The sequence below is a fragment of the Furipterus horrens genome, unplaced genomic scaffold, assembly GCF_987537825.1.
Source record: "Furipterus horrens unplaced genomic scaffold, mFurHor1.1.pri manual_scaffold_7, whole genome shotgun sequence".
Lineage (NCBI taxonomy): Eukaryota > Metazoa > Chordata > Mammalia > Chiroptera > Furipteridae > Furipterus > Furipterus horrens.
In genome coordinates, this window is record NW_028327177.1 from 127106670 (window position 1) to 127116186 (window position 9517).

Genomic DNA, 9517 nt, shown 5'->3' on the forward strand with positions numbered 1-9517 from the left:
AAAACAGCTAATATTAAGACTTCCTTTTTCTTTCTTCCATTCGAATTTACTCCATAGCACTTTAGAAGAACTCCTCCTCTTTTTCTTAGCAGTATGATTTTATATTCACAGCCTAAAAGATGCCTCAAGAAGTAATTTGTCCCTTTTTTTTGTTCCCGCTTAGAATCAACTATAAAATTGACTACAATTGTATTTGAAAGACTTTACCAACAATTCAGGTGTTTGATATAAACACCTATCTAGTGTGCTAGATCAATTAGGTCCCTTGCAACTAATTCCTCCTGGTAGAACAGCCAATGCTCATCAGAGTCAGGTTTCATAGATCAGATACTGAAGTTTCCAGACTGAATTCATCCCTGCTGTGCTTTGAGTTACAGAAGTCTGGAATTTCCACGGAAGACTTTGTGTGCTCAAAAGGCTTCTGAGAACAAATATTTATATTGGTTCTGTCTTCAGAGGAAATTGCAGACTCCTTCTAACAAGAGACTGGGGGGACTTATATCCATGGGAGAGGATAGGCTTTTAAATTTTCAGGTAGAATGTGCCCATCACAAAGGACGAAGGAGCAGTTCATTAACACCTCAGTCCTCAGAGCTGAGAATGCTGCCTGGCTGGCACACCCTCCCTGCTGGTAAATGCCCAGTGTTCGGAAGCAGGCTGTATAATGGAGGCAGGGCACAGCAGTGGGACTGGAAATAGAATGCCTGCCTTCAGGTCCTGGTGCTGCCGTCTGCTAGCTGGGAGACCTGAGGCAAGTTATTTAACTCTCTGAGCCCAGGGTTCCTTGTTCTTTTTTTTCCCCCACGTAGAAAGCGGAAGACATGTAAGACTGTGCAAGTTACAATTGTGATTGTTGACTCAGCATTTCTCTACTGACCGTCTCTGCCATGCCTCTTCTATGCCCATTGAACTAACATGCTCCTTTCAATAGAACCTGCGGTACACACCTGCTTCTGGGGCACTGGGACCAAGGGCTGTGTGTGATTAGCTGACTTCTAGGTCAGGCCTAGAGGTGATCAATGCCTTACACTTTATAGCTGGAACCTCTTGCTAGGCCCAACGAAAACATTATAAGGAAATTGCATCTGCTCACCAAGGGAGGTTAAGTTGTAAGTATATTAGTTATACCATGTTTAGTATGTGAGGTATAAGGCAATATGCCAGGGCCTTCTGCCCAGGCATTTGGGTTTGTGGAGTGGCTGAGTGGTCCTTTTGGAATGAGTTGGGTCAAGCCTGTCTGTCTACAGTCTGCATGAACATCTGGGACCATTAGAAGCTATCTTCCCAGTGAAACCTGCAGACCCTGGAGAGTTGAGCACCAAATCCAGCTGTTACGTTATCCAGAAGTCTTGGTCCATTTGCCCCATGCTAGAAGCTGAATTTATGCAGAAATTTTCAGTGGTAAGAGGCCAAAATCTATCTTTATTGGAGGCAGGCTGCGCTCTTTTGATAGGTTAGTGTCTTGTCGCCACCAGTGGGATGAAGAGAAAAATACACCTGTGTCCTTGCAAAAGCCTGTAGTGTCTACAGACTTGAACTTGCTGGCTCTGCAGTGAAGGGTGATAGTTTTAATCCATTCACTAATAGACCTAGGCACTATCATAAACTCTGTAAGTCAGTCGATAACTTTTGTATGAAAAATGGGTGGTTAGCCCTTTCTTGAGGGAACATTTCTTTCATGAACTCGAGGGGACATGGGTAATGCTGTTGAAGGAACAAAACCATACTGCCTACCATCAGACACCTCTACCAAATAGCTGGTAATCCAGGACTCCACCATTTGCTGGGGCGAACTAACAGTAGAGATCTATTCCAAATACTTCCACCCCAGTAGAATCTTAAAGTCCTAGAAATATCCAAATCCTACTCTGTCATTTCAGTTATCTCTAGAAGGTTCCAAAAGGAGGTCTAGTCATGGTACATTTAAAGAATTCTAAGTACCTCTTTATGGCCAAGCCCAGTCTTGATGCCTTTCAGTAGAGTTCTAGAAGAGTTGTTTAGTACAGATAAACTTGGCCTTAAGGTCCAAGTGACACATTCTATGTCCACAAATCTAAATGTTAGTACTTCTACACCCATGGGTTTTTTGTATGGTATAAGCAGTCAAAGCAGTGAGCAGCATAATTGAATGCAAGGATAGAGGAGAGAGGAGAAAATAGTTTCCAAGGAAAATATTGAAAGAATGTGTAGTTTGCTTCTAAATGCATATTTTAAGGTACTATATGAAAGGGATATGCTTAAAAAATATTCTAAAGCAAAAACAACCCCTCTTCGCCCCCCCACCCCAGGAAAAAAAACAACACAGTTTGTAAGCAGTCTGAAGTTGCTGGGTTAGAAAATAAACGTTTTTATCTTTAGGCTCTCCAGACAGAAAAAGATTCTCAGATGAAGATATAGCCTGGGAACGAAGACCATGTCCAAGGCATAGTTGTTGAATTATAGCAGGAGAGACAAAGACCAAATCAGGTGGCTTTCAGGAAAACATGGCCTCACGGTAAAGGCCCAGTCAGGGGTATGACTCTTTACACTGCAACATATTACAAAGTGACTTTCAGTAGTTTTTCCAGCTGAACAAAATCTCCTATAAAGATTAAAGGCATGGCGCTATAGCCACCTGATGTGCCCAAAGTGTTAGTAATTAAATCTGCAGAGGGAAACATGTCTTGTAAAACACTGTGATTTTGACAGGTGAAATGAACTAGGATAGAAAACTAATATGAACTACATAGAAAAGCCACTAAGTTGTAGAGAAAGTGATATTGCCGAAGCAACTACCAGCCTGAACTAAAAGAGACTGAAACTCTTTGAGAGGGAAAGAAGATCTCTGAGCACCCAATTTTGTAGAGGTAGGAAACAGGCTGGGAAAACTGAGCTACACACACGCATGCATGCATGCATGTGCGCACACACACACGGTATATATTTCACTTACCTGTTCAGAAACAAATGATGATGGTGATGAGAAAGAATTTCTTAGAGAACAGAGCCAGAAACTGGGAGAACAGTGAACTGGGGATCTTTCTCATCTACCACTCCCACTCAGCTTGCTTCCCCCTGGGAACAGAACTAAGGTCTAATCAAGAAACAATTTTTTGCTCCTCGGACAGAGGAACTTGGCTGATTTCCCTAGAGGGATTTCAGAATTGCTAAGGACTAAGTTTCATCTCTTTGAATGGGGATGTTTATTGTGATTATCCTGTCCCTGTTATACCATTGCATATTGTATGGGTGTTGGGAAGGGGTGGGCCAGTAATTTGTCTTTTTAGTTCATAGGTGGTCCAAATCACATCTGCACCAGGCGTAGACGAAGTCCTAAATGTGTACCATGGTTGGGTGAGACTTCTGGGGGTCCTTTGTTGGGAATGGATGTGAAAATGTGGCCAAGGTGATAGACAGTAATTGATTGGATTAGTGTCCCAAGTTTTTGTGTCTTCTTGCACTGCATCATAATCATGGCCCTATTCAGAGCAGAGTGTACTTCCCTGCCTTGTGACTTTGGGCTTGGCCTCTTTCTTTGATCAATGAAATGGGGCTTAAATGATGGTGTCAAGTTTTAGTCAAGGCCTTAAGAGAACTTGGAGTGTTTCTTCTTTTCATCTTGTGCTTTGGCTAATGCCTTGAGAAGAGCATGCCCTAGGAAGCCCTCTTGTTTAGGGAGGATGAAAGACTGTGGAGAAGACCCAGATCCATAGACTTGCACAATGAAGCAGAGATGCCCCAGGTGATCTGTAGATCCATAGATGTCTTTAGCCACTGGGTTTTGAAGTGGTTTGTTACACAGCATTAGGGTGGCAATAGTTAACTGATACACTTGGTTTCTGGGTTCCAGCAACAATTTTATAGACCAGTGATGGAGGCAGCTTTCCCATTGTACCCGGCCATCAGGTGTTTTCTCCCTAGGGTAGGACTACTATCAAAATAGTCCTGTCTCCTGGGTCGGACCCAGAGTGCTGGCTGAAGGTTGTCTGCCAAATGATCTCCCAGCTTTGTCTGTATCTAGCCCAGATGGGCCCTTCAATTGACAAGGCTGAGCCCATTCCCTGCCCAGCCCACGGGGGTGAGTCTTATTGTGAACTGCAGCAGATGGCTGTATCAAAAAGGCAGCCTCTATAGATATTATAAATAATATAAATATTATAAATAAATAATTACCAGCACCACCCAGCATATCACTAAGGGCTCATAAGAGTGGGTCACTTCTTTTAAGTATTTTTAGACTCTATAATAATCACATAGAGTAGAGACACTCCCATAATGGTGGAATGTCTCATTTGGCAAATTAAAGTATGCGTGTATTTCCACCACTCTTCTGTTCCCTACTCTTTCCTTCATGCTTTGGAGTTGTGTTACAGGATTTTGAGTTGCAAAATCTCAGTTTGGGTCCAGATTTTACCTACTAACCTAAGTCACAGAGCCAGTGAATGGAAGGGCCAGAATTTGAGTCCATTTCCATCTGCTTCCAGATCCCATGCCCTTGATTACTGTCTATATTGTTTAATAATCTGGTTACTTGCCAGGTGGTGGAATGACCATTTAGTTTCCTCGGATGGAATCTACCTAAAGAAAAGCATTGCTGTGAGTAGTAAATGAGATGTTTTATGTGACAGTACTTTGTAAATCAATTTTATTTTCTACTTATTCTTTTAAAAGAAAACTGAGTATGTGTTTAAGTATATTGCAATCAATAATTACTGATAAAATGTAATTATACATTTGAAATGATCACTTTTCTTACTCTCACTCCATCTACTAGTCATCGATATCAGAATTCCTTGTTTCCCTTTTTCAAAATTAATCTTTGTTGGCAGCATTATGATCTTCTCTCTGATGGATATGTTAACAGTAATGCCTGTCTTTTAAGGGACATCTCACTGTTGAATTTCAGCAGGGGCTTTAAATCACCTTGCTTTCTTTGCAGACATTCTATTGAAAAAGGAGAGGGGGGGAAAGTCTTAATGTTGATGGGTATTGGCAGGATTCTGTGTCATTTTTGTGTGCATTCAAGGAAGTGATGGCTGCCTTTCACAGGAAGCCTGTGTTGCGCTTAAGCATGCCTTCCTTCAACGAGTTGGAATTTGGTCCCTACTTCCAAAGACCTTTTGAAAGCAAGGAAGCTCACCAAAATATTTGATCAAAATTAGTCTGTTTTAGCAGCGACACTTGCTTATTATGACATGCAATTGCACACACTTAAAATGTTATAAAACAACTCTCTTGCAATTTGCAGATGGAAAGGAACAGACAGGAGACAAATGTGAATGTGGCCATGTCCCTCTCTTCTGGTCCTTACAATCTAGTGATGGAAGAATGTAAACAAGTAGAGGTGGTCCCCAAAGCAGAAAGTGAATTTGAAATTGGCAGGAGAGAATTATTTTCCCAGGTACCTAAGAGTCAGTAATTACAAAATCTATTAATACAGTTCCTTCAGTGTCAAGTGTCCTCTCCCAGAGCCCAGAAACCACCTCACGGTCTGAGGTCAACATAGAGCTTTAGAGCTGGCCTGCCAGCAGCTATTCATGGAGGGAGTTAATCCAGCACTGAGACTCTGCTCCCAGCTCCTCCTTTGGATCCTCTTGAACTGCAGAGAGGACCAATGACAGTGACTCCTGACCTTTAGAGCCCACTAGGTCTTGGCCTAAGGAGATTCACTGCCCCTACCAGCACCATTAAATCAGAGTCCAGGTTCGCCATACGGCCGCCAGTTTTCCTCTTGCCTTCCTGCTCACTTGCGTGTCTGCAGTCCACTGCCCCTGTTCCTCGTGACCTCCATAACTTCCTCTCCTACTGTGGCGCAAACCAAGATGTGGGAGGCATAGGAAGGGAGGTTGGCAGGAGACATCCATCTGGGATGAGAGTGCTTGGAGCCCCTTCACTGCAGAAGGAGCAGGGTTGTGCGTCTTCGGGATACCCTGCCAAGCCGCCTCCGACTCCAGCCTGCAGCCCTTCTTCCCACCTCTCCCATGGATTCCTGGCCCCGTCTCTCAGCAGCAGCTGCTCTCAGGCAGTGCTGGAGCTGGAACATGGCTGATCTGTGAGGGCCCAACTTCTTCCAAGCAAAGGAAGGTTTAGGTGTAAATGTATGACAATGTGCAAAAGTACAGATTATTTGGAAATTGGTGTCTGAGCTCATGAGATCATGTGTTAAGTACTAGGGTAAACATGTGAAAGCAAAGGCGAGTGAGAATAATTATTTCTGCAGGAACAGCTTCATGGAGACATTGAATTCACTCCTTCATTTAATAGTGTGGGCCAGGTTTTGTGCTAGGCACCGGTAACAAAATAGTGAACAAGATATACATACATGACCTTCAACCCCATGGAAATGATACTGACTTTGGTTCAAGTTGCTTTAGCCTCTCTGTGTCTCACTTTCTTTATCTTAAAATTGGGATGATAGTTATGATAATGATAATAATAGTCATAATGATACTAATGTCCCAGCATTATTGAACAGAATAAAGTGAGTAAAGCTCCTAGCAAAGTGCCTGGCTCATTGTGTAACTATCATTAACTATTTTTACAGTCTGATCGCAGAGGGAGACCTGTGAAGCAATGCCAGGATTTGAAGGCTGGAGAGGATGTAAGTCATAGGCTGAAACAAAGCCCAGAGGTGAGAAAAGCAGGAATAGCAAACACCTAATGCCCTGATCCCAGGAACTGGGGTGCAGGAGGTAGAGTGTGGGTCCAGAAGAATACTTGGGATTAAGGCTGCACCAGGCAGGTTGGGCTGTGCTCAAAGTAAGCCTTGTATATCACACTCAAGGGGCAGCACCTCATTCAACAGGAGGCCAGGTTATGCAGCCAAGAGAGTAGTAATAACCAGAATCTACTGGTTTAAATAAGCAAGGATGCTGGGTGCTGTGACTGACTGGGAATCAGACCGTTCCGTGATTTGCATGGTTGGAGAAGGCGGGTGCGGGCAGCAGGCAGACATTACTATGCCAACCTGTGACTCTACGTCTGAGGAAATCCGTGCCCTGATGTTAGCTCAGATTGTCAGCTTCCACGGCGAGCGCCTTAGGGTTGCCAGCAGGCAGCCAGAGACTGGAAGGTTAGGTGTCTCTGTGCAGTCTTATTAAACCCTCGGCTGCCTGGAAATAATGCACCATAGCCACAGTTTTAAAAGGCAAAGGGTCTCTGGCTGTCAGGAAGGTTACAGGTAGATACTTCCATTTGTCCTCCATGAAAGCTTAATATCATTTTCTCCTGTTCAAGTCAACTTACAGACCTCATTACTTCAAGTTCATTGGGCAGCTAGAGCAGCCTCTTTGATTTTACTGCGCTCTCAGAATCAGGTTGGGGAAGAGCTAATGCATTTTTAACCAATTTCAGCAATTTGAAGCTCTTTGGTGCTGTAGCATATTAATTCAATTATTGGTAATTCTCTTAGAGCGGTATCTGTGTTGAGAGGGATTTCCACTGTCGCAGTGTGAGTTCCAGGAAGTAGCCGCCACAAATCCTCCCCCTTTGTGACCCACCAGGACCAGAGCATAGTGCCCTGTATGGATTAGAGCATCCCTTCTGTTTTTATATTGACTTTAAATGTTCTGTCAGTCTACCCTATTCAAAAATAGTTTCCACAAAGTTCTATACTCAAACACGATTCCTTTGAACCTAAGGTGGTAGTTGTACTATATATGTACTTTTGAAAGCACATATGGAATACCAATCACATAATTGTTTACCTTGCTTTTTTCTCTTAACTATATATTGTGAGCATATTTACCTGCTGTTGTATTTCATTGTATTTACATTTATACAATGAAATACTTTCTTTGATTGTTTTCATAATTATGAACCACTTGGCCTTATCACTCATATTTGTGTAATTCATTTTTTTCAAGTCATTCCTAGAAGAGACATTAATCAATAAGAGCATTACGCAGTAGGAAAGCTTTCTATGTCTATCATTCATTACTTTCCACCAGAGGTGTATGAGACTGTCTGTTCCTCTTCTATTGTTGTTTTGTTGCTACTTGAATTTCATGTTATTTCATGTTACTTATGACAATGCATTGGTAATTTTTCCCTTAATTCCTTGGAGGGGATGAAAATTAGCATTAACATAGGCCATAGACTTGGCCCTGAAAGTGACAGAGGTGAGACTAATGAATCAGGCAATGGGAGGGAGAAGAGAAATATTAAAAGAAACAATGGTCACTTGATTTAGAAGCTAAATGTCTTTTTGGTCATTCATTGTCATGACTAATACTAGTGAGAGCCATTGGGCTGGAAAATGTTTTGGTGGCAGGTAAATTTAAAAATCTAGGAAGCTACATGGCAATTTTGCCAAGGAGTAGAGGTGATTTAGAGAATAGGATCAGTTTCTACTGATCGGTGAATTTTTTGATATTAGAATGCTTAGCTGATTATTTCTAAAATCGACCTTCCTTATATTAAACTGAAGTTGCTTGCAACAAGAGCATAAAGACTATTTTATTTTCCATCCACATATGTGATTATTTTGTATAATGTAATTTCTGTTGTGAGTTCCCAGAGGAAAAATGGCTTTGGATGATAGTTCTTGCCCCACCCTGCACAAAGTATCTAAATTTATTCAAAACTATTATTGCTATAAAATTTTGAGTACCTCCTTCCTACAGTCTGGGCTTTATTTGTAATCCCTGGACCTAGCATAGCAAGCAAGGACTTAATAAACAAATATTTGCGGAACAAATGAATGAATGAAATTTAGGTTATAAAAATATATAGACCAAACACAGTTGCCCAAATAAGAATTAAATTCATCATTCAATTTAGCCTTTCTGATTATTTGAGTTCAAGTTCTCAAACTGATTGAACCTTGACTGTTTTCACAGCTTAACACTAAAATACCCATGGACATGTATGCTTTGTTACTTTTTCACATATGTGGTAGCCAGTCTCCAAGATGACTGTCACCTTCTGGTATTCACAGTCTTGTGTGGTCCCTTTGCACATCAAGGAGAGCCCATCTGTGTAACCACTAAGGCATCACAAACATGACAGAGGGTGACTTCCAAGGTTGTGTCATGAAAGACATTGTGGCTTCCACTTTGCTCCCTTTGGCATCACTCACCTGGAAGAATTCAGCTGCATGTCATGGGGATGCTCAGATGACCCCGAGGAGAGGTCCATGTGCTGAGAAACAGATGCATCCTGCCACCAGCCCAACTTGACAGCTGTGAGTGGTCCTCCAGCACCAGTCAAGCCTTCGGGTCACTGCAACCCAGCTCATGAGACACCCTCAGCCAGAACCACTCAGTTAAGCCACTCCTAGATTCCTGACTCACAGAAACTGTGTGTGATTCTAAATGCTCATTGTTTTAAGCTACTCATGTTTTGGGGTAATCTTCTACACAGCCTTAGATAGCTAATATAATGTGTTATAATATACTGTGCGACAGACTTGTCTCATCAAATAGATTATAAGCATCTTGAGGAAAAGAACCATATCTTTCATTTCTCACAGTGACTTGCATGGCTTTGAGATTGTATTAAGTCAAGATAAATGATGTTAATGCCTCACAACTGCCTT